Source organism: Pituophis catenifer, unplaced genomic scaffold (genome assembly GCF_029215685.1).
Source record: "Pituophis catenifer annectens isolate HBS135680 unplaced genomic scaffold, rPitCat1.0.hap2 SCAF_2, whole genome shotgun sequence".
Classification (NCBI taxonomy): domain Eukaryota; kingdom Metazoa; phylum Chordata; class Lepidosauria; order Squamata; family Colubridae; genus Pituophis; species Pituophis catenifer.
In genome coordinates, this window is record NW_027256882.1 from 21,148,413 (window position 1) to 21,175,453 (window position 27,041).

Sequence of the window (27,041 nt, forward strand, 5' to 3'; positions counted from 1 at the left end):
GGGAAGCCCCAAACAGCGGATCCTTCCGACCCCCACTGAAGTGGTTCGGGAATAACGAGAGGCACAAGCAGGGTAGTGACAACAGCTCTTTAATATACAGTGAGACTTCAGCAAAAACTCCAGAGGCTGCAGCCCTCCTTATATACAATCCTGGAGGGACTGTCAGCCAATCAGAAATGTAGGCATGTTTGAAACTCCCGCTTAAAAGTATCAATACATAACACCCCTCCCTTCCCAGAAAGCACTAACATTCAGAAATTTACATATGTACACACGAAATCTCGCAGGTGCCTAGGACGAGTTCTCGCTCTAGTTGACCTGTGCAGTTCAGTGTCTGGTGGGGCGTCGAGCTGGTCGGAGGGACTTTCAGTCTCTTCCGGCTCTGCCAATGGAACCTCCTGGATTTTGTCCGGGGCGTGGCTATCCCCGGCTGGGAGTGGCGACTCGCTGGGGCAGCGCTGGAACCCGGGCTTGTCAGCTAAGTATTCTCGCAAACCCGGGCTTGAGTTAGCTGTTTTGGGAAAGTTGTTGTAGTTAGGTTCGGAGATGTCTAAATTGATGTTTGCCTCGCCAACTACCCTTTTTCTAAGTTGGTCTATGTGGCGCTTCCAGAGTCTGTCTACCCCTACGTCTACCGTGTATGATTTTGGGCCTGTTATGCCCACTATGGTTCCTGCAACCCATAGAGGTCCGCTGGCATAATTGCGAGCGAACACCGGGGACCCAACCTGAAACTGTCTTAGTCCAGAGGTTTCTCCCTTGAAATTTTCGTGCAAATAGTTAGGGTGAAGCCTGTCTAACACGCACCGAAGCTTCCTGCCCATGAGGAGCTCTGCTGGGCTTCTCCCTGTGGCTGTGCATGGTGTGGCATGCTGGACAGCTAAGAATTGGTCTATCCTGGCCTGCCAGTCCCCGTTATCTAGTCTGGACAGTGCCTCTTTGGCCGTTCTTACAAAACGTTCGGCCAATCCGTTAGAAGCCGGGTGGAACGGGGCCGATAGGGCGTGGCGGATGCCCAGTCCGGCCAAGTAGCCCTCGAACAGGGTCGCTGTGAATTGAAGGCCGTTGTCAGATATCAGAGTATCCGGTAGGCCATGTGTGGCAAATAGCTTGTGAAGGACTCTAATGACTGCCTCAGCTGTGGTAGAGGGCATTAGGATTATTTTGAGCCATTTCGAAAAGGCATCGACTACGATTAAAAATGTTTGCCCATGGAAGGGGCCGGCAAAATCAATATGGATCCTCCCCCATGGCCCTTTTGGTTTCTCCCACTCTCGGATGGGCGCTACTGGGGGATCGGGACGAGACTCCTGGCATGGTCTGCACTTCCCCACCCACTCGGAGATAACTTGGTCCATGTTGGGCCACCAGACATAACTGCGGGCTAAGCTTTTCATTCTGACAATGCCTGGATGCCCTTCGTGCAGCAATTCTAAGACCCTAGTCCTTAGTTTCGTTGGTACTACCACCCTGTCACCCCACAACAAGCAACCCCCCTTGCATAAACAGTTCGTTACGTTTGTTAACATAACCTTGGTATTCCCCCCCCGTCCACTTTGACCGGCCACCCCTTCAGCACCCAACCCATTACAATGCGAATGATTGGGTCTCTAGCCGAGGCTTTTGCCACCTCGCAAGAGGAGATAGGCCCCAAAGTCAAAGTGTCCAGCAAAAGAACGGAGGCTTCAGGCGTAGGGTTGGCAAGTAGGTCAGGTAGGGGGCAGCGACTGAGGGCATCCGCGTGACCCAAAGTCCGTCCAGGTCGATGGACAAGCTGATACGAGTAGGCCGACAGAAAAATGGCCCATCTGGTCAAACGTGGGGAAAGGGCAGCGGGGGTTGGCCTATTGCCTGCCAAAAGTCCTAGCAAGGGCCGGTGGTCAGTCACAAGTTCGAATTGTCGGCCATAGAGGTATTCGTGGAACTTTTTAACCCCCACAATTGCAGCCAGAGCCTCTCTGTCCAACTGACTATAGTTCCGCTCTGCGCTTGACAGGGTGCGAGAGTAAAACGCAATGGGCGCCGCTAGGCCGTTCGGCAGTCTATGGCCTAGGACGGCACCAACTCCTACGGGGGAGGCGACACAAACCAATACAAGTGGTAGCGCTGTGTTGTATTGGATTAGGAAACTGTCTTCAGATAGAAGTCTCTTTACTGCCTCAAAAGCGGCTGCTTGAGGTTTCCCCCAGACCCATGGTACATTCTTCCCCAATAGTTTGTGTAGGGGATCTGCAACAGTGTCTTTGTCCTTCAGGAACATAGAATAGAAATTGAGCAGTCCAAGGAAGGCTTGGAGCTCCGCTTTGGACTTGGGGGCAGGTGCGTTCTTAATCGCTCTCACCTTGCTTTCGGTAGGGTGGATGCCTGTGCCATCCACCCTGTACCCCAGAAATTCAACGGAGGGGACAGCAATCATGCATTTATTTTTCTTTAATTTGAGTCCCGCTTCTCTAAATCTAGAAAGGACGTTCCTTACTCTGTCTCCTAGCTGCCGTTCGTCCTGAGCGCTGACTAGAACGTCATCGAAATAGGGCACCACTCCAGGGAGCCCTTGCAGAAGGCGCTCCATGGTGCTTTGAAATAGGCCAGGTGTGACGCTCACCCCAAACTGGAGCCTGGTGCATTTGAATGCACCCCTATGAGTTACAATTGTTTGCACCTCTGCCGTGGCGTCGTCAACTGGTAATTGTTGATAGGCCTGAGCCAGGTCCAATTTGGCAAAAAATTTTCCGGGCCCCAGGGAGTGTAGTAGATGATGCACGATCAGCACCGGATAGGCGCTCGGCTGCAAAGCCTTGTTGATTGTGCACTTGTAGTCGGCGCAAATCCTAATTGAGCCGTCAGACTTTACTGGGGTCACTATAGGGGTTTCCCACTTTGCATGGTCAACGGGAACCAACACCCCTTGTTTAATTAATTTGTCCAGTTCCGCATCGATTTTTGGTTTCAATGCGAAAGGCACCCGTCTGGCCTTGAGTCTTATTTGGGCTACGTTGGGGTCTAAATTAAGGGAGATAGGGGTCCCCACATACTTGCCCAACGTGTCCCCGAAAACGTCCTGGAACTCGGTCAGGAGACTGTCCTTTAGTGATGACTTGGACACCTGGTGGACGCCGGTGAAGCCCATGCCGAGGGCTCGGAACCACCCCATGCCCAGAATGCTAGGAAGCTGCTTCGTGACGATGGTCAGCAGCAGGTCTCTTTCGTAGTCTCCGTAGGTGACTCGGAACGTGCCCACGCCTTCGAGGGGGACTCAGTTCCCCTGGTAGTCTAGGATGCGCAGTCTCTGCTTGGAGAGCTGGTCCTTCCGGAACGACGGCAGGAGGGTCTTTAGGGTCGCCCATGACATTATGGAGAGAGCTGATCCGGTGTCGATCTCCATCGAGCATGGCTTGCCGTTGATTTCGACCACCGTGCTGACTTTGTCCTCGATCGCCGTGCTGGCCTGGTCTATGTGTACGCTGTGGCCATCTCGAGGTTCAAATTCGTGCCATTTTTTCGCGCCGCCTTCTCTCGTTGGCTGCTTCTGGTGCGTTGATTCCGGTTGGCTGCGGCGCTCACGTGGTTGGTGTTTTCTGGGCAGAATGGCTCTACAGACTCGCGCCAAGTGCCCTTTTTTCTCGCAACGCCTGCAAATAGCCTCCCTGTATTTGCAGGACAGTCTATTATGGTGCCCGCCACAGCTGGGACAGTTTCGCCGGGGGCTGCCTGTCTCTTTTCTCTGGTGCTCTGTTCGGAAAACGTCCTCATCTGACTCGGACTCCGAGCTGGATCCGGCGTCTTCCCTGTGCACTGGGGCAGACTTGGGACTGTCTTTGCTGGTCAGCGGACGCTGCAGCGTTTCTGCGGCTTTAGTTGAGGCTTCGTCTAGGGCTCCAGCAAGCATCAAGTCAGGCTTGGCGAGCAGGCGCCGTTGCAGCCTAATGTCTCGAACACCGCAGATAAGTTGCTCCAGCAACGCATCGTCCAAGTCTCGATAGTCGCAATGAGTTGCGGCTTTTCTCAGGCTGGCCATGTATGCGCTGACTCCAGTAGTTCGCCTCATCGCCTAGCTGAAGCTCGTGGTCTCACTGGTTCGCTTCTTGTGGCCTCTATCCCACCTTCGTCGCCAATGAAGTGGTTCGGGAATAACGAGAGGCACAAGCAGGCTAGTGACAACAGCTCTTTAATATACAGTGAGACTTCAGCAAAAACTCAGAGGCTGCAGCCCTCCTTATATACAATCCTGGAGGGACTGTCAGCCAATCAGAAATGTAGGCAGGTTTGAAACTCCCACTTAAAAGTATCAATACATAACACCCACCCCCTTCCACCCAGCAGCGGTGGTTCTTGCGCTGCCAGAAGCAATGGCCAAGGGATTTGATCTTTTTCCCTGGACATCCTGCTCCGGTGTGGACAGGGAAGCTCCATACAGCAGATCCTTCCCACCCGCACCCCCTTCCACCTGGCAGGGGTGGTTCTTGCACTGCCAGAAGCAATGGCCAAAGGATTTAATCTCTTTCCCTGGAGAGCCTGCTCCGGTGCAGACAGGGAAGCCCCAGACAGCGGATCCTTCCCACCCGCACTCTCTTCCACCCGGCAGGGGTGGTTCTTGCACTGCCAGAAGCAATGGCCAGGGGATTTAATCTCTTTCCCTGGAGACAGGGAAGCCCCAAACAGCGGATCCTTCCCACCCCTACCCCCTTCCACCCGGCAGGGGTGGTTCTTGCGCTGCCAGAAGCAATGGCCAGGGGATTTAATCTCTTTCCCTGGAGACAGGGAAGCTCCATACAGCAGATCCTTCCCACCCGCACCCCCTTCCACCTGGCAGGGGTGGTTCTTGCGCTGCCAGAAGCAATGGCCAGAGGATTTAATCTCTTTCCCTGGAGAGCCTGCTCCGGTGCGGACAGGGAAGCCCCAGACAGCGGATCCTTCCCACCCGCACCCCCTTCCACCTGGCAGGGGTGGTTCTTGCACTGCCAGAAGCAATGGCCAGGGGATTTAATCTCTTTCCCTGGAGACAGGGAAGCCCCAAACAGCGGATCCTTCCAACCCCCACCCCCTTCCACCCGGCAGCGGTGGTTCTTGCGCTGCCAGAAGCAATGGCCAGGGGATTTAATCTTTTTCCCTGGACATCCTGCTCCGGTGCGGACAGGGAAGCTCCATACAGCGGATCCTTCCCACCCGCACCCCCTTCGACCTGGCAGGGGTGGTTCTTGCACTGCCAGAAGCAATGGCCAGAGGATTTAATCTCTTTCCCTGGACATCCTGCTCCGGTGCAGACAGGGAAGCTCCATACAGCGGATCCTTCCCACCCGCACCCCCTTCCACCTGGCAGGGGTGGTTCTTGCACTGCCAGAAGCAATGGCCAGAGGATTTAATCTCTTTCCCTGGAGAGCCTGCTCCGGTGCAGACAGGGAAGCCCCAGACAGCGAATCCTTCCCACCCGCACCCCCTTCCACCTGGCAGGGGTGGTTCTTGCGCTGCCAGAAGCAATGGCCAGGAGATTTAATCTCTTTCCCTGGATATCCTGCTCTGGTGCAGACAGGAAACCCCAGACAGTGGATCTTTCCCACCACAACCCCCTTCCACCCGGCCAGCTGATTGTCATGCACGCATGCGCACCGGTAACCTGCAGACTAGCTGGCTGGTGCACATGTGTGCCCTGGAAACCCGGAAGAGGAATGGGCGACACGACGCATGCCAGGCAACATGGCTCTTCGTGCCACTTCCGGCACGCGTGCCATAGGTTCGCCAACATGGGTATAGGGTCTCCTGCTTGTGCAGGGTATTAGACTAGAAACTACTACTTTACAATAGGATTGTCATCTCCTGGCTATTGTAGCCACACCAGATACTAATAATAATATTAGATTTAAGTGCCGCCGATCTTGTCCAAAGGAGACTCTGATAGAGAGCAATCTTCTAGGAAAGACTCAGAACAGAAATCAGCCTTTTCTCTGAATTGGGACTGACCAATTAGAGCCTCCTGTCCTTTTCTTTGATGGCCATGCTGAGACCATAACCATGACCTCCCAAGCTAATCACCTTGAAAGATGAAAGCAAGTTGTCCATGTGGTCTGACTTTTCTTTTAAATTGCCTTTTCAATTTGTTTATAAATTGGATTGTTTTAAATCTGTTTGGGCCAAAGTATTTAATGTATTTTAACGTTTGTATTTCATGTATTTTATCTTTTGGCTGTTCACCACCCTGAGTCCTTCGGGAGTACAGTGGTATATAAATTTAATAAAATAAATAAATAAAAATAAATGTAGAGATCAGTTGGACAAGGGTGCTGAGCATTAAAGCTTGCTTTTGTTTCATCTGCTGAATGTGTTCCACTTCATGCCATTTGTATACAGATGTGACTAACTTCCTGTTGGCACCACAGGCTCCATGGGACAGTCATTTATGACCGCCAGCCCTGTGTCTCCGTAAAAGCCGTTTTGACAGCGCAAATCAGCTGTCAAACGGCTGAAAAAACTCTCCTTCGGGAAAAGAAGGAGAGGAGAGCTGGTGGGTGAGAGTAGAGCCCCCGAAAGCTCTCTGGATCATTTCCAGAGGCTTGGAGGGTGTGAGCTCCTCAGACAGCCCGCCAAGAAACTCCAGAGCCAGGACATCCCTGCAAAAGCAGGGCGAGAAGCTGCGATCTGATCCTGCTTTTAAAACGTGAGTTTGACTGATCCCAAGGACAGGCAGAGCGGAAAACAAGAGAACAAGCCTTAAAAATACAGAGTTTAACTCCAAAGTTACTTTGTTTTGATCTGAATCCTGAGCTGAAGGCGGAAGATGGTGTCTTTCTCAGGGCTTTGAAAGTGAAAGCCTGAAACGAAAGTGTTTGAGAACTTTGCGCTGGGAGAGTGGATTAGCTGCCTATTAACTGCTGGGAACGGAGATTGTGGAGGGAAAAGAACAAAGGGAAAAAACTACTTTGTCTGGCAACTCAGAGACTTTAAATTAACATCTTTAAAGACTTTGTTGCTTTCAAAGAAAAGGGGGGGGTGAAGGGAAAAAAAAGGAAAAAAAAGGCTTCTAAGCAAGTGAAACCAGGAGTTGTTAAAGGAGAGGGAGGCTCCCCAGTTGTGTCAGTGGTGACACAGAAAGCGCAATTTCCAGCTGATTCACAGAGCCAGACCCAGAGTCAAGAAGCAGCACTTAATGATTTTAAGGAAGCTATGAAAGAAGCCATGAACAATCAAGCAATAGCAATGAGAGAAGCAATGAACAATTTAATTTTACTTGTTGAAGGGAAATTTAAGAAAATAGAGGAAGATATAGGTTCAATCAAGGGAGCAGTTGCAAAGGAGCATGATAAAATAAGAGATGACATTGTTTTTGCTGTATCAGGACTTTCAAATCTTGTTATTCAGCTTGATGGGAAAGTTGAGGAAATTAATGAAGCCAATTTAAATCTGGAAAGCAAAATGGGAGATGTTATGACTAGAACAGAAAAAGTGGATGATGAATTGGTAATGTTACAATACAGATCTATGGAGTTTGCTTTGAGACTGAGAGGCCTGAAGGAAAATAGCAAAGAAAATTTAAAAGACATTTGTGCTGATGATATGGCTGAGATAATTAAAGAAAAACCAGAAGATGTGGCATTTCAAATTGACAAAATTTACAGGGTTAATTCCTGGTTGGCAAAACAAAGACAGCTGCCACGAGATGTGGTGATTTATTTCACAACTAGGAGGATCAGAAATGAAATTTTACAAGCTTCTTACAATAATAAAGTTCAGGTGGCTGGGCAGGAGGTGGTGGTTTTGAAAGAGATTCCTCCAAAGATGCTGAGGAGCAGGAAAGACTTTGGCTTTTTGGTTAATGAGCTGAGAAATCAACAGGTGGCATACAGATGGGATGTTCCAACTGGTCTAATAGTGACTTATAAAGGAGAAAGATACCGATTAAACACAATTTGGAAGGCAAAAGATTTTTATGTAAACGTGTTACAGGCTGGATATCCACCCTCACCAGGGGCGGGGAGAAGAAAATGGAGATGATACAACAAGGAAAAGATGGAAAACAGATACAAACTTACGCTGAAGCTGCAGCTGGAGGAATTATTATGGAAGAAGATTTGGATCTTGGGGGTTTACCCCCAACCTTGGAACCATCTAAGAATAGAGAGCCAAAAACACAACGACTGACCCGAGCAACTTATAAATTGCAACAACAACAACCAAAAGGGCAACAATTTCAAGATTCATCTCAAGTAGTACAAAAAACAGAAGCAGTGGGGGGAGCTAGGCTGAAGAGTAAGGTGGAGGAGGAGCTTCAGCTGGTGCTCGCAAGGCTTCGAAAGGCTAAAGATGGTAACTAAATTCCTATCTTGGAATGTTAATGGCCTAAACTCTCCACAAAAAAGAAAGAAAGTATTTCATTACTTGAAACAATTTAACAATGATGTTATTTGCTTACAAGAAACACATATTAGATTATCAGACCAAAAATATTTGATAAATTCAAGATTAGGTACAAACTTTGTGGCATCAGCACCAGAGAAGAAAAATGGACTAGTTATATATGTAAGGAAAGGACTATCAGCTAACTTCTAAGTTCTATTTTAAGGCGTTCTGGGAGGGATTGTGGGAATGGATCTGGGGGGATCCATAAATCCACTGAAAGGGGTAATGGGTCTGATAATCATGGTGGGGAGGATGGGGACAGAAATCTGACAAGGATGCAGGAGGATGAAGCGATGGGCATTAGTATAGTAAGTGGGAGGGGCAGATATGACGGCTGCAGGGGGCCATATTATGTTTCGGGAGTGCGCACTCGATGTTTACGAGCGATTGCCCACTCCGACCCCCAAAGCACTGCTCATTTCCCGGGTTGTTCAGAGTCTCAGACCCTGGGTCTACGGCTGATGTTATGTAATGCCAGGTCAGTGGTAAATAAAGCCCCCCTCATTCATGATCTTATTTCAGAGGGGGGTGCTGACCTGGCAGGGATTACGGAGACCTGGTTAGGCCAGGAGGGAGGAGTTCCCCTTGTGGAAATGTGCCCGCCAGGTTTCCATGCATTCCATCAGCCAAGGGCTCAGGGAAGGGGTGGGGGAGTGGCAGCAATCTTTAGAGAAAGTCTTTGCCCGAGGGAGGCCACTGTTCCTCAGATAGCCGGATGTGAGTCCCTCCTTGTGAAGTGGGGTCAGGGGATTCAGATGGGCCTACTGATTGTGTACCTGGCTCCCTGCCACGTAACAGCGGTCCTGCCTGAGCTGCTCGACATTATAGCCGGGGGTGGCGGTGGAAACCCCCAGACTTATTGTTATGGGGGATTTTAACCTGCCATCTGCTGGTGAGATGTCGGAGACGGCTCGGGAGTTCATGGCTTCCATGACGGCCATGGGCCTGACCCAGGTAGTTCAAGGCCCCACCCACTTGGGGAATCACACTCTGGACTTGATTTTTATCTCTGATCAGTGGCTGAATGATCTAAGAATAGGGGATATAGACATCAAGCCCTTGTCATGGTCTGATCATTCTCTCCTTCACATGGACTTTCAAGTCACTTCCACCCACCGCAGGGAGACGGAACCAACCAAATGGTTCCGTCCCAGGCGCCTGATGGACCCCGAAAGGTTCCTGATGGAGCTTGGGCCATTTCCTGAGACTCTGGCTCACGACTCGACTGAGGACCTGGTGGTCGCCTGGGACAGGGCGGCTACTGGGGCCTTGGACCGCGTTGTGCCTTTGCGGCCTCTGACCCGATGCCGATCTCGTCTAGCTCCTTGGTTTTCCGAGGAGCTGAGAGAGATGAAGCGTCGGAAAAGACGCCTGGAGAGTGATTGGAGGACAAGCCGATCTGAATCTGACCGAACACAGGTGAGATCTTATATTAAGATCTACCTAGTGGCGATAAGAGCGGCGAAGTCTAGCTACTTCTCCGCTCTTATTGCATCTGCAGAGAACCGCCCAGCTGCGCTGTTTAGGGTGACCCGCTCCCTACTTCAGGTGGGGGTACGGGAAGATCCCTTAAAGGGTCGAGCTGAGGATTTTGTACAATTCCTGCATGATAAAGTCGCTCAGATTCAGGAAGGCCTGGACTCCGATTGGGTAGATCCAGGGGAGGAGACGGGGGCAGGTCTTGAGAGAGTTATCTGGGAAGAGTTTGACTCTGTGGCTCCTGAGGACGTGGACAGGATTCTGGGCAAGCTTAACGCTGCCACATGTTTATTGGACCCGTGTCCCTCCTGGTTGGTACTGGCCTCCCGGGAGGTTACACGAGGCTGGCTCCAGGGGATTATAAATGCTTCCCTGAGTGAGGGTGTCTTTCCCGCCGCCTTGAAAGAGGCGGTTGTGAAGCCCCTCCTCAAGAAGCCTTCCCTGGACCCGGCTATGTTATCAAATTATCGTCCAGTCTCCAATCTTCGCTTTGTTGCGAAGGTTGTTGAGAGTGTGGTGGCGCGACAACTACCCCGATACCTGGATGAAGTTGTCTATCTGGATCCGTTCCAGTCGGGCTTCAGGTCACGATACAGCACAGAAACGGCATTGGTCGCATTGGTGGATGATCTCTGGAGGGCTCGGGACAGAGGTTGCTCCTCTATCCTGGTCCTATTAGATCTCTCAGCGGCTTTTGATACCATCGACCATGGTATCTTACTGCACCGGCTGGAGGGGTTAGGAATAGGGGGCACTGTTCTTCGGTGGTTCTCCTCCTTCCTCTCTGACCGTTCGCAGTTTGTGTTGGCAGGGGGGCAGAGGTCGACCTCGAGGCACCTTATTTGTGGGGTGCCGCAAGGGTCAGTCCTCTCACCCCTTCTGTTCAACATTTATGTAAAACCGCTAGGTGAGATCATCCGTGGTTTTGGGGTGAGTGTTCATCAGTATGCTGATGACACACAGCTATACATCTCCACCCCAGACCACCCCAATGATGCCCTTGCTGTGATGTCCCGTTGCCTGGAGGCCGTGCCGATCTGGATGGGGAGAAACAAGCTCAGACTCAACCCCTCCAAGACCGAGTGGCTGTGGCTTCCGGCGTCCCGGTATAGTCAGCTGGTACCATCACTGACAATAGGGGATGAGATCTTGCTCCCCACAGAGAGGGCCCGCAACTTGGGTGTCCTCCTGGATTCACGGTTATCTTTAGAAGATCATTTGACGGCCGTGGCCAGGGGTGCCTTTTATCAGGTTCGCCTGATCCGCCAGTTGCGTCCCTTTCTGGATCGGGACGCCTTGCGCACGGTCACTCATGCCCTAGTTACCTCCCGTATGGACTACTGTAATGCTCTCTACATGGGGCTCCCCTTGAAAAGCACCCAGAGGCTCCAACTGGTCCAGAACGTAGCTGCGCGGGTGATTATGGGCGCAGCTCATTACACCCATGTAACACCTCTCCTACGCGAGCTGCACTGGCTCCCGGTGGTCTTCCGGGTGCGATTCAAGGTGTTAGTTATCACCTTTAAAGCGCTCCATGGCTTAGGACCTGGGTACCTACGAGACCGTCTTTTGCCACCAATAGCCTCCCACCGACCAGTTCGTTCTCACAGGGAGGGACTACTCAGGGTACCGTCAGTCAAATTATGTCGACTGGCGACTCCCAGGGGGAGGGCCTTCTCTGTGGGGGCTCCAACCCTTTGGAATGAACTGCCCCCGGAGATACGGAATATCCCTGATCTCCGTGCTTTCCGCCGTGCCCTCAAGACCCTGATGTTCCAACAGGCAGGGCTAAACATACAAACATGCAAATGATTTTTTAAATGTTATCTAATTCTGGGTTTTATTTAATTGACCAAACTAAGTAACAATTTTAATTAGCAATTTTATGATGTTTGTGTGTCTATATTTTTCTTGACTGTACACCGCCTTGAGTCCTACGGGAGAAAGGCGGTATAGAAATATAATAAATAAATAAATAAATAAATAAAACTTAATTGAGGCAGATGATCAAGGAAGATATATTGCAATTGAGTTATTGACACAGTCTGGAAAAATGCTTCTTATCGGAATATATGCCCCTAACCAGCAACAAGACAAGTTTTATAAACTTTTACATACTAAAATAATACAGTGGGATTATAAATCTTTTATACTAATGGGTAACTGGAATGGAGTAATTGATATGCAGAAAGATAAAAAAAAGCTTATCAAAGACTTCAGCACGTGCAAAATTACCTAAATCTTTTTTTGATATGATGGAAGATATAGAATTGAGAGATACCTGGAGAGAACGTAACCTGGAGGAAAAAGATTTTACCTTTTTTTCTGATAGACATCAATCCTTCTCCAGGATTGATTTTATACTAATCACAAATGATTTTATTTCCAGAGTGAAGAAGACGAAGATATTTCCAAAAACTTTAACTGATCATAGTCCAGTTTGGATTGAATTTGAACAGGAGAGGGGAGAAAGAAGGTCTTGGAAGTTGAATGAAAACTTAGATATGAAGAAAATGTAAAGGAGCTTAAAAAACAGATGAGAGAATTTTTTGTTATTAACATGAATAAGGGTACTCCTATGGAAATGGTTTGGGATGCTAGTAAGGCTTACATGAGGGGTATCTTAATACATATGAATAATAAATATAGATCAAAACAACAGAGGAAGCGTAAAGAGATAGAGGAAGACATAAAAAAGAAAGAACAAATACTTATATCTAATCCAGCAGATAAGAAAGTAAAAGAAACAATAAAGAAAAAACAAAAAGCACGAGTCATTAGTAAGATAGAATATAGAGGTAAGGAAGTCTACCAACAGAATTTGATTAAAAAGGCTTTTTTGGAATTTTATATAAAGCTATATACAAAGCTTTTATACAAAAGCTAGTGACTCAATACAAGGTATAGATGTAGATAGATATCTAAAGGAAGGGAATATCTTGGAACTAACGTCGGAACAGAGGGAAGGATTGAATCAACCAATAACTTCGGAGGAGATTGTTGCGACAATTAAGCAGTTAAAAATAGGGAAAGCTCCAGGAACAGATGAACTAACAGCTGTTTATTATAAGAACTTACAGCTTGAAATGGTAGACCCGCTTAAAACTCTATTTTCTAAAATTCAATCAAGGGGAGGAGTCCCACCCTCCTGGAAAACAGCTTTTGTTTCATTGATTCCGAAGGAAGACCAAAACTGTACCAAACCTGAAAATTTTAGGCCAATCTCACTTCTGAACACGGATTACAAAATTTTTGCTAAGATATTATCGAATAGACTAATGCCAGTTATGCAACAAATTATTCACAATGACCAATCAGGTTTTATAAAAGGGAGACAGATGAAATGTAATGTTAGGCAAATTATAAACTTATTGGAATATTTGGAGAAAAATAATCCGGTCCCTGCAGCGTTTATATTCGTGGATGCAGAGAAAGCATTTGATCGATTGAATTGGCAATTTTTGTTTAAAATAGTAGAAAAAAATGCACTTTGGAGAGTATTTCATGCACTCAATTAGAGCAATATATCAGGAACAAACAGCACAAATAATAATTAATGGAGGTTTAACAGATGCATTTAAAATTGAGAAAGGTACTAGGCAGGCTTGTCCATTGTTGCCACTGTTGTTTATTTTAACTTTAGAAGTTTTGCTGAATAAGATACGTGATTCTGACAAAATAAAAGGAATTGTAATTAGACAGCAGGATTATAGATTAAGAGCATTTGTCGACGACCTGGTTCTTACTTTATCTCAGCCTATAGAGGTGGCTCCCTATGTGTTGGATATGGTGGCTGAATATGGTAAAGTATCTGGATTTAAAGTAAATTTACACAAGACAAAGATGATAATTAAGAATCTATCTGTGACTCAAAGAGAAGAGTTAGGGAGGATAACGGGGTTTGAAGTAGTTAAAAAGGTTAAGTATCTAGGAGTATATATATTGCAGCCTCAAATACGAAATTGTATAAAAACAATTATGAAATTCTCTGGCAAAAAGTACAGAAAGAAATGGAAAAATGGAAAAAGTTACAACTATCACTATTGGGAAGGATAGCAGCAATAAAAATGAATGTATTACCTAGGTTTTTATTTCTGTTTCAAATGATACCAGTGCTTAAAAAAGATGGAAATTTGATGGAATGGCAGAAAGGGGTTACTACTTTTATTTGGGCTGGGAAGAAACCAAGAGTGAAACTGAAAATTATACAGGATACACGTGAGAGAGGAGGCCTTAAAATGCCTAATTTAAGATTGTATTATGAAGCTGCATCTTTATCGCAAATTAGTGACTGGTTCAACTTAACTGAAGAAAGAATGTTAAATATAGAAGGTTATGATTTGTTATATGGATGGCATGCTTATTTGTTGTATGAAAAAAAAGTGGATAAAGTGTTTAAGGGTCATATACTTAGAAATGCATTGTTGAGGGTTTGGAAAAAGTACCAATATAAGCTGAACTACAAGATACCTATATGGGCAAACCCCAGACATGTAATAGAAAATATAAGTACAGAGCAAAGAATAGAGGTGATTATTTATAAAGAGCTTCTTCTTTTGGAAAGGGGCAAGTTGCAATTGAAATCTCTAGATGAATTAAAAGAAGAAGGGATAATTTTTACTTGGTTTCAGTATGGTCAGCTCCAAGCTAGATGGAGGGAGGATCAAAAAATTGGGGTTATGCAAAATGAGGAAAATTTGGTGAAACAGATTAGAGATCAAAGTCAGATGCATATTAAAAGGTTGCATAATGCATTACTGGAAATAGACTCAGAAACTGAATTGGTTAAAGATTGTATGATTAAATGGGCACAAAACTTTCAGGAACCAGTGATGATGGAAACGTGGGAAAAGATTTGGGTCAGAAATGTTAAATTTATGCAAGCACAAAATTTGAGAGAGAATTTTTATAAAATGTTTTATAGATGGCACTTAGATCCTAAGAAATTATCATGTATGTACTCGAATTTGCAAGCTAAATGTTGGAGATGTGAATGTAATGATGCAACCTATTACCATATATGGTGGACTTGCAAGAAAATCAAGGCATTTTGGATAAAAATTTGGTGGGTGATGCAGAACATTTTGAAAAGAAGGTTAAAATTTACTCCTCAATTGTTTCTATTGGGTATAACTACAGACTGTACAGTTTTAGAGACAAAACTGATTTTGAACTTAATATCAGCAGCTAGGCTGCTGGTAACTCAATATTGGAAGAAAGACTCTTTGCCTACTATTGAAGAGTGGACACTGAAAGTAACAAACCTAGCAGAAATAGCGAAAATCTTGGCGTATTTGAAGGACCACATGCAAGAAAGATACGTATCGGAATGGAGAAGATGGATTGATTATATTCAAAATAAGTATCAGACAAGAAAATATCAAATAGCTTATGAATGACTGTTAGTATTAGAAATATTTGGTTATCGATAATGGAGTTAAGGTTTCAGTGGGGGAGGTAGTACTTTGAGGATAAGTAGATTAATCTAGTTTATGTTTGACTAAATGAAATACCTTGTATTTTGCTCTGGGAAGTCGGGGGGGGGAGAGTGGGATGAAGAGGGGTAAAGGGTGGGGGGAATGGAGGGGAATTTTCTCTTTTTTGTAAAACTTTTTAATAAAAAAAATAAAAAAATAAAATGTATACAGATGTGACTGTTGATCTAAGTAACTAACTAACCTCATTCTGTCAAGGACCTAGGAGTACACATCTCAAATAATCTGTGCCCCAGAGCTCACTGTAACAGCATTGCCAAAAAGGCATTAAGAGTTGTTAACCTAATTTTGCGAAACTTCTTATTAACATCGAATTGTTAACTTGTGCATTCAAAACCTTTGAGTGACCAATTCTCGAATACAGCTCGTCTGCCTGGAATGCACACTGTATATCGGACATTAATTCAATTGAGCAAGTCCAGAGGTATTTCACGAGAAGTGTCCTCCACTCGTCTGCTCACAACAGAATACCTTATGCCAGCAGGCTTGAAATTTTGGGCTTGGACAATCTAGAACTACGCCGACTACGGTCTGACCTAAGCGTAGTAAACAAAATTGTCTGCTACAAAGTCCTACCTGTCAATGACTACTTCAGCTTCAACCACAATAATACACGGGCAAACAATAGATACAAACTTAAGGTAAACCGCTCCAAACTAGATTGCAGAAAATACGACTTCAGCAACAGAGTGGATCACTACCTGATTCTCTGGTTACTTCCACAAACCCTCAAACCTTTAACTTTAAACTGTCTACCGTGGACCTCACTCCATTCCTAAGAGGTCTCTACGGGGGCTTTCATAAGCACACCAGCGTGGCTACCATCCCTGTCCTACCATCCCCATTTATACGTACACATCTCCTGTGTTTATGTCTATACTTATACCACTTTTCTCATACATGTTTGACAAACTAAATAAAATAAAATAAAATAAAATAAAATAAATAAAATAAAATAATAAAATAAAATAAAATAAAATAAAATAAAATAAAATAAATAAAATAAAATAAAATAATAAAATAAAATAAAATAAAATAAAATAAAATAAAATAAAATAAAATAAAATAAAATAAAATAAAATAAAATAAAATAAAATAAAATAAAACCTCACTGCCTTATTCCGTCCCCATTTTTCCTCAAAGGCAACGTAACATAACATCAATCAACATCCTGAGACTTACTGATGAAGCATTTTAGAAGGACTCAAACTGAAATTCTGCAGCTCAGATTGTAGAATATTTGTTGCAGAGAAGAGCCCACCGATGAGATGATCTCCTGGCCTGTAATGATTGAGTGGGTCTCTTGCATCCCTTCCCAAAGTTAAGAAGCACTTGGTGCCGAGCATCCCACAGGCTGCCTGAGGCAACAAAAGCTCCATCAGAAGCAGAAGCAGTGGGTTCATTTCTGGGTTAGCCGAAGGAATCCCCTGCCTTGCATCTGATCTCAGAATCAGTAGAGCAGAAGCATTTGGAGACGTTGAAACCAGATTGCTGCAAGACTGACTTTTCTAATATAATATGAAGTCCAGAGAGAACTTCCCCAATGATGGAAACTGGACCAATGCAGAAGCAGAACTCCTGGTGTCCATGAAGCTCAGTCCAGCTTTCCAGGGTGACAAGACAACTTATACACTCACTTTCCTGATGCTGAATGTGTTGCTGCTGAGTCTGTTGACCTCCTTCAGACAATTTCCAGAGGGAAAAAGAATCCCTTGACATTTAGCAAGAAGGCAAGAAAGAAATCACTATCATTCTAATAATTAGCTGGGGAAGTATGAGTTTTGCAAAGTCCTCCCTGCAGGGTGAACTGGGATCCAACTGAAAACCTCCCGATGTAACTCAAGGTAGTGGATTCCCAGAACGCATCCACAACCATATCTGTGGGCATTTGGGACACCTATCATTCTGCTGGGTTGATTTCCAGTTGCTTTTCTTTTATGCTATTATATATGACTGGTTTATTTTATAAAGTTGTGCTTTTGACGTGATGAATTTACTATTTTCTTACTGTGGAATTTTGAACATTATGATGCTGATGTGGCCTTAGACTTACTGTGCATTCCTTATTATTCAGAACTTTATGTTTTAGGGTGGATACTTCATTTTTTTATTGTGAGCTGCTGTGCATCTGTCTGGAATTGAATGCATACAAATCAAATAGATGTCCAGATGTCTGTCCGTCCATCCATCCATCCATCCATCCATCCATCCATTCATGTAACATGTCCCTTTTCTATCTGGAAGAGTCAAAGAGTTTCTAAGAAATTTCTCCCTTGCTATATAACCTCAAACAGATATGCTCAACATGAGACATCTCTGGTTCTTTCATACTGATCCTACAGGTAGAAAAGTCTATCTGTACCCTTCTGCCAAAATGAAAATCTCATGAGTAGAATTTCACCCTGAGTCTTAAATACTTTGCTTCCATAAATATCTCCTGCAAATCATGAATTCTGATTGTCCCTAGAAATGGTTCCATCCAGGAAAGGAGATTCCAAGAAAACCTCATCCTTTCCTTTCCTTTCCTTTCCTTTCCTTTCCTTTCCTTTCCTTTCCTTTCCTTTCCTTTCCTTTCCTCCTTTCCTTTCCTTTCCTTTCCTTTCCTTTCCTTTCCTTTCCTTTCCTTTCCTTTCCTTTCCTTCCCTTCCCTTCCCTTCCCTTCCCTTCCCTTCCCTTCACTCCCCTCCTTTCCTCTTTCCTCTCCTTCCCTTCATTCCTGTAGGTATCTTTGTCCACTTTCATCCACTCATCAAAAGTTTCACTTCAACAGTGAATCTCATGGAAGAAAAATCTGCTGTCAACTCACGAAACATCTCTGGTCTGCTCTTGAGTTGCCATTGGCAAGGGGGATGGGAAAACTAATTCTTTAGCTGTGGTGAGGCAGCATGTAAGTCATAACAAAAGCACATTCCAGCCATATCTCTGTTAAGGCTGTCTCCATGGTTATCCACAGTGGCAAGAGAAGAGTGATCTCTACAACCCACAAAATTGCTTCGATGGAGAATGTGACTGATGACAAACCTTGGGGGGAGGGGGAAAACAGGGTCAGAGCAGGAACGTAAATTACGTGGGGTCAGAGTTGGCTTCACTTGGAATGTGCTGACATGAAGCTCCTAATGAATAATTGGATTTCCTTTGAAGCTTGGCTCGAGGCTCATGATTTAATTAGGGCATTGGTTGGAATCCTGACATCTGCTTTATGGTAAACGCTATTTTGCTCTTTTCAAATACTGAAAAATACACCAAATTTCCTGTGGATCACCCTTCAAACATCAACTGAGATGACAGCATAGCTAATATTGAATCTCTGCTATCAAGAAAATTTGGGGATCATTGTAGTTTCCCTTTGCCTTGTTTCTATTTTTGGTAACAGGATTAATCTTGGGAATCATTTAATTCCCAAAAACTCACTTACTGAAAGCCAACAGTCAGGATCTCCTCTATTTTATTTATTTATGTACCATATTTTTTGGAGTATAAGGCACATCTTTTTCCACCAAAAAAGAGGGTGAAAATCTGGGTTCTTCTTATACTCCGAATGTAGCCCTGCCCAGCTTCTCAATCGGAGGTTTCAGAGGCTGAAAAAAGCATCAGAAACAAAGCTTCAGAAAAGAAGCCCCCAAACAGAGCTTCAGAGGCTTTTTTTTCTGAAACTCTTTTGGAGGCTTTCAGAGGCAGGAAAAAAAGTTTTTTTCTAAAACATGGTTTACAGAGTCACCATCTTGCTCCCAATAATCCTTTTACTGACTTCAGAAGGATGCAAGGCTGAGTCATCCTTGAGCCAGTCAGGATCGAACTCCTGCTGAATGAGCAGTGAGTTAGTCTGCAATACTGCTGTCATGGTTGACTAGCTACACAGTCTTGCTTTTTTGTTGTTAGTTGTGAAGTCGTGTCTGACCCATCGTGACCCCATGGAAAATGTTCCTCCAGGTCTTCCTGTCCTCTACCATCCTCTGGAGTCCATTTAAGCTCCCTCCTACTGCTTCAGTGACTCCATCTAGCCACCTCGTTCTCTGCTATCCCCTTCTTCTTTTGCCCTCAATCGTTCCCAGCATTAGGCTCTTCTCCAGTGAGTCCTTCCTTCTCATTAGGTGGCCAAAGTATTTGAGTTTCATCTTCAGGATCTGGCCTTGCTTGCAACCAGACAACTATAACAGGAGGGGGAAGGGAAGGCCTTGGAATCTAAAGGAGGCTTGGGAAGGAAATTTGGAATGCAAGTTTGTGAACTGGAAGTATGAGACAGATCCAATATCTCAAGGTCACCAGCTGGGGAAGTCCGAGGCAGACAGACTGTTCCCAAAATAAAGAAAGTGCAAATGCATGGTGGACAATTGACAATGGGAGGTCCAGGGGGAGAAAGGAAAGTTTTCCTATGCTATTTTGACAGGAAATCATTAGAACTGGCTTTTCTCCTGTACCTACATGGAATCTTCAGTAAAGTTACCTTATTTTTCGGAGTGTAAGATTTACTTCCCCCCACCCCTAAAAGAGGCTGATAAGTTGGGTGCGTCTTATACTCCGAATGCAGCCCAACCCATCAGCCGGTCCCCACCCTTCGCCCTTAGCACGTCTTCTTCCTGGCTGCAGAGATTGCCACAGACAATGGCTCTCATTTTCAGCCTCCAAATGCTCCGTTTGAGAGCTGTTCAAGGCTGCAGGGATTGCCAAAACACATCACTGCTGATCGCTGCCTGTGCACATTTTTTTTTGGCCTCTGTGCATCACGTTTTAGGCTTCAGCATGCCCCATTTTTGGCTTCTGCACATCATGTTTTTGGGTAACGATGGGCGTCAATGTGCTTTTTACGATCCCCGCAGCCATGATTGGCTCTCAAATGGAGCGTTTGGAGGCTGAAAACGCGAGGCGCGGGGGCCAAACTGGCAACCCATTTTGCCAAAGCTACTGCCTTATCTTACCGCTTCCGCACTTCACCTGCTTTACTAAGTGGAGCTCCCTCTGACAATCAGCTGTGCTTTTTAAGCTGTTTATCAGCCCCAGTGCATGCTCACAACCAGCAAACTAATGTGCTAAAGCTGACCAGGCTAAGGACGCTAGCCAGATGAATACCTGGTAGGCAGAGGCAGAATTTTTTTTCCTATTTTCCTTCCCAAAAACTAAGGTGCCTCTTATACTCTGGAGCGTCTTATACTCCAAAAAATACGGTATACTCTTGGTAGACAAATGTTTCTTTTGTTGACTAACCCAATGGGACAATTGACAACTGCATTCTAACTAACTGACTGACTGACTGACTGACTGAAGCTGATGTAGATGGGATGTTCAGTTGCCTTTTTGTTTTGTAACTACATGAAATTAGTGTAGATATAGAGTTAAAGGCAGGGCAAGCATATCATTGACTGGGAATCTTGGATTCTGGGAATCCTGAATTATGCCTACTTTATCACTTTATGGCTGAAGGCTGTACAATTTAAAGGTTTGCTTTTACTTTGTATCTTGTTGCAAAAATATATGTAAAACTTGTTGGTTTGAGAGCTGTTGTGCTTGAGGCGTAAAATATTCCTGAGCATCTTTTTTTGGTCAGAAGTAAATATTTTATTATCATTTCCATCCTCAGTGTGTTTTATTGGGCCTTGCATACCAGCCCTGAATCCAGAGATTTGGAATGTTTCCAAAAATTTCCTTTCTTGTGCAATAGATTCTCTTTTCCAATTTCATTTTGGAAAAAAAAAATGTGCAGGTATCTTCAGTGCTTAGCCATCCTTTCCCCTTTCAATCAAATATTTCCTATCCTGCCAATCAGGGTTTCTTGGTCAATTCATTGCTTTGCTTACATAATCTCTCCTGTCACCTTTCTCTTTGCAAGCAGGAACATCATACCACCATCTCCCACACAATCCTGGCCTCTTAGTTCCATTGTGGGGTCTATTAGTCTCAACTCTCCGCTTATAAGGCTCCCGCCTCCCACTCAACCCACTATGGAGGAATGGCTGGTGAATTTGATAGAATAGCTGAAATGGATAAATTAACTTCTTTGATTAAAGAAAGGAAATTATCTACATTAATTGATAACTAGAAACCTCTTATACATTTCTTCATTAAAAAAAATGCCAATAGAGAATATTTGTTGATTGAAATGAGAGATCCTTGGTTCCCTCTGAGCTTTCTTTCTTTCTTGCAGATGTTTCATGACGCAAATTAATAACATCATCATTGTTAGTCACTCATGATAGTTATCAGCCCTGGTGATGTTTTCCTCCCTCCGAATGCCATCACTCTGCTTAACAACTAATTTCCACATCACTGTCAAATAATGTATTACTATTATTATTCTCTTTCTTACTAGCTTATTAGTAACATAGACTATCACTAAGTGTTGTATCTTTTTATTCTTGGTGAATGTCTTTTATTCTCCTTATGTACACTGAGAGTATATGCACCCAAGACAAATTCCTTGAGTGTCCAATCGCACTTGACCAATAAAGAAATCTACTCTATGTTACCTAGTTTGGGACATGAAACATCTGCAAGAAAACAAGCCCACATAGGGAGCACCAAGGACCCCACAAATAAAAAGAAATGAACTTCTGATCTATAGTTTTGATTGTTAGACAGGATAGATTATAGGGAAAAAATACTTTCTTCTACCTGTTTGGTAGATCTTAATAATTATAAATATTTTATTAGTGAATTAATGTCATAGTGGATTAGAAAAAAAGGTGTGACCATTTATGTTGCGGCTTTATTTTCCCCAATTGTTTGGACTTATTTCTCTGAATCTGAGAGATTAAAAACACTTTTTTCTTTTGTAAAAGTAAGCTGTTCACCCCAGAGGGGGGTTTCAGCAGATTCTGACCGGTTCTGGAGAGCCAGTAGGGGAAATTTTGAGTAGTTTGGAGAACCAGTAAATACCACCTCTGACTGGCCCTGCCCCCATCTATTCTCGGCTTCCTGAGTCCCAGCTGATCAGGAGGAAATGGGGATTTTGCAGTAACCCTCCCCTGGATTGGGGATGGAATGGAGATTTTACAGTATCCTTCCCCTGCCATGCCCACCAAGCCATGCCTACCAAGCCACACCCACAGAACCGGTAGTTAAAAATTTTGAATCCCACCACTGGTTCCCACCACTACCCAAAATCACAAATCGCAGGCACAGTGAAAAGCATTTATGGAATGGGGGGAGTCCAAGTCTTTTAATAGGGTACAGAAACAAATGATACAAAAATTTGGTACCTGTGATACATCAGAAAGAAACCAATGAAAGAACGAAAGACATTTATTACATTTGACAAGTGAACCATAGAAAACATTGATTAGAGATTACTTTCCACATGTGGTAAATTTATGGGTTACATCATGCTCTTTCCAAGGTGGATTAGTATCTTACTTAAAACTTGCAAGTGTTTTCAATTACTTTCAGAATACACTGACTAAGATTCAGTTTTGAAAAGGCTGTTTTTTCCCCATGAAAAAACAGAAGAAAAACATGTTTTCCTAAAATCTGAAAGGAGGTCAAATTCTAGACTAAAATTCTAATAACATCCTCACTTAAAGGCTGATAATGAAGCCCAAAATGCTAAATAATACTACCAGACACAGAAACATAAAAACATGGAAATTAGGCTTAAGCAGGAGATCACTTCAAAAAGCAGCCTGATAGTGTTTTCTCCTGAAAAGTACCCAATGGGTGGGAATTATATTGGGTGGGAATTATATCCCCAGAATTTCCATCAGCATCACTTCGTTGAAGGACCCAGGTAGATTCCTGGCCAGGAAGGCCACTATGAAGCAAATGGCAGCCTGAAAACCCATGTAACCAAGGGCAACATAAAACATAGTGACAGAGCCTTCATTGCACTGCAGAACAATCTCTCTAGGCTGGGAATCCATGTCAGAATCAGGGAATGAAGGAAAGACTCCTAACCAGGTGAAACAAATGACAACCTGGACACTGGAACAAGAAATGATGATGGTGTTGGTCAGACTCTTGCCCAGCCACCCTCTCACTCTGTTTCCTGGCTTTGTGGCCAGGAAGGCCAGCACCACCATGATTGTCTTGGCCAAGACGGAAGACACGGCAATTGAGAAGATGATGCTGAAAATTGTTTGTCGGAGAAGGCAGGTGGTTCTCCTTGGCCGACCAATGAAGAAAAAGGAAGTCAAGAAGCAAAGAAGAAGGGAGACCAGGAGGATAAAGGAGAGGTCCCGGTTGTTGGCTTTGACAATTGGAGTTTCTTGGAATTTAATGAAGATTCCCAAGACTAAAAATGTGGTTAAGATCAGGAATAGGGCAAAGAAAGTAAGAATAATTCCCAAATACTCTTGATGGGCCAAAAAAGTGACAGTTTTGAGGATACATTGATCTCGATGCTTGTTCTGATACTGATTGTCTGGACATCTGGTGCAGTGGTCTGCATCTATAGAGAACAAATCTAATATTTTCCATGAATTTATAGGATGGGAGTTAGATTTTGAAATCAGGAAGCCCACATTCTAGGAAGCAAAAGGGGAGAAGGGACAACCATCTACATCAGGGGGTGTCAAACTTAATTTCATTGAGGGTCGCATCAGAGCTATGGTTGACCTGGGAGGGGGGGTCAGGTGTGGCTGACTGGGTGGGTGTGGCCAACTGGGTGGGTGTGGCCAGCTTGACGCCACTCCCCAAACTGCTAGCATGTTTCCTCTTCGCATTGGGTAGACGAGGCTGAAGCCATGCTGGCCTGATCTTTCCTGTTTCCATTGGGTAGACTGGGCCAAAGCCATGCTAGCCTGAGATTTTCTCTTCTCATTGGGTAGACTAGTACAGCCCCATGGGCTGGATCAGAGTACATCACAGGCCGGATGCAACCCATGGGCCTTGAGTTTTTCGTTGAATCTTCAGGCCTGCCACATTTACTACTCTGGAAAACTGTGATGGAGGGATTGTATGGAGCATGGGTGATATATACCGGTAGCCATAATAACATTCCTTTCTCAGAAAGTCAAGGACATCTTGCCCTGCACCTGGAGGGTTAGAACTGGGAGACATCTCCAGTCAGCATGCTGTTTGGATTGGGCCATGTGATGGACTTGTGGATGTTGGGCAGGGACTTGAACTTTTCTTTGGGTGAGGAAAACCTGGAAGCTTTCAGATTTGGGTTTTCCCAGATGTGCCAATATGACATATTCAGTAACATGTAACTTTGGGGAATGTCAGGCCTCAGAGTTTTCTTTCATTGGGGGTGTTACTTGGAACCCTAACATTGGAGATTAATTTATCTCAATGGAGAGCTTCATAATGTAGAAGCAACATCATTCTGTTTGTCATGGTGAAACAATGGGCTGCTTCATGTCACTTCAACTGATCCTTCACAAAGTCACATATGCTTCTTGATAGCTGCTTGGCTTCTTCTACACTTAACCTCTCATTCCAATGAATTCTCCCAGCTCATATTATTGTTATATCCTTGGTGAAATTAATTCTGAGAGTTAAATTAATACTCCCTCCCACTCCAATACCCAAATTAGAAATATCTTCTTAGCAAAGATCTGCAGGAACCTTTGCTCCTATCCCAAGGGCTGTTTTGATTCCCATTCACCCACCTTCTTGGGTGGAAATGCTCCCTTCTGCACATGGGACGCAGTTGTAGCAACAGATTGGTTTTCCTTCCTGGACCACCTTGAAATAGCCAGGTTGACAAGGCTCCACACACTGGGAGTGAGGCAAGGGCTGAAAGTGAACAGAATTTGCATTCAGAAGCATCTGCAAAACCTATTAGTTATGAAATGAATTACATTGTTGGAATGGGATTGTCAGGTCCCATAGCTTATCTCGTCTCCAGAGAAGAGCAGCAGCGTTGCCTTGGACCTTACAGGGACCAAGAAAAGAGGTACGTGCAAAATGGACTAGAAGTGGACCATTCTGTTTCTCCTCTGGGCCATGTTGTGGTGGCCACTCCAGAGAATTTTCTAGAAAGTTACTCTTGAAACTGGAAGCATGATAGTCAGACATACTTCCATTTTGGAGGACTGTCTCTGGAAGACTGTCTCTGGAAGGCTGTCAGAGAAACGTTTGGAAAAACACATCATATGGAGGAGAAATTAGAATTTTGAAATTCTTCCATATGATGGGTTTTGCACTTTTCTTCTACCAAACAAGGTCAAATTCTTGAATATATACATGTCCAAATGAACATGTGTAACTCAATTGATTTTACTTCTCCCCTCCTCTTAAATCCTGCTTCCATTTCCCCCCCCCATTTCCATATTTTTTCCCTCTATGTCCCCCGACCAAAATCTTCTACTTTATAAGTCATAAAGCATCTTTTCCTTTGCTGATTATAAATGAAAGAATATAATTCTGAAGCATGAATTTGAAGGCAGTCGGTCTTATATATAGTTTGGGATCGTGGGGTACACTGATTGAGATGATGGACAAAACTACTGTGTTTCCCCCAAAATAAGACCCTGTCTGATATTTTTGAACCCTGAAATCAGTGCTTGGCCTTATTTTTGGGGAGGTCTTATTATTTTGGGGTGTGTGGAGCAAGACCGGCCTTCTCTTGCTGATTTCCAGCTCTGTCTCCCTAACCCTAACTAGAGGAAATGGCGAGGACTGTCTGCGCATGCGCTTAAATATTTTTGGGGAGGGCTTTTTTTGGGGGGGAGCTTATTTTAGTTCATGAGCTCAATAACCTGTTTGGACTTATTATCAGTTAATGTCTTATTTTCAGGGAACCATGGTAAAGAGATGGGACACCTCTTCCTCTACCTGATTGAGCCACTGAGGGCTCGTGATGGCTTCCTTGTTGATGCTGAATTTGACTCCAATGGTTCCTTCTCTGTCTAGACTCCCAAATTTCACTCTGGTGGTTGACTTATTAGGAAACAACACCCAGCTCACAATGTCAAAGTCAGCCATCAAATCTCCATTTCTATCCAAATACATTCCTTCTATGGTGTTGTTGTAGATCTGAGGATTCTTCAGGAAATGGTGAAGCTACCGAATATAAGGAAATAGGTTTTTACACAACTGGAATCATCTAAACAAGTTGATGTACAGAGATAGAAGGAATTTGGCTTATTGAGCTGCAGCCTGTTTTCTTCTCAGGACAATCTGCATAGATTTGTCCTTCAGGTACCAATGGCGGATGTTTTCTTTCCAACATCTGGCTGTTGTGACTCCGACCCCCAAGGCTGACTTATCGGAGGGAGAAGGCTCCAAACATGAAGGAGAGGAGTTGGCCGCCCTCTCCAGGACCCTCCTCTCTGGCAATGCCTCAGGTGTCTCCCGAAGGAGAAGATATTGGCCAGGAGCCAGGTATCTCCTCGCAGTCAGACAGTGACGGAGATAACTCTTGGCTGGATCCACACCAGCGTCGGAGAGACAAGCGCATGCAGCAGAATAGGAGGTGTGCCAGAGATTAAACTGAGTCACTGGACCACACCTTACAGGGGATAAAAGTGGGTGAGGTGGCCATTCAGACTCTGTGACAGACAAAACTAACTACTAGCGAGTCACATTGTATCTTTGAAACAACGTTATCTGCCTTGGACTTAATATGGACTGGACTTGACAATTCTTGATCTGTGTGTATCTTGTTTGGGTTTATCTGTCGGAGGAACAACCCCTCCCTCTATGAGTAAAGTTCTTGGCAAGCAGCTACTGGGTTGCTGCCAATCCTCTTATCGAAAGAATTTTTTCTCTGCCAGTTTTATTTAACCCCTGGCTATCTGTTTG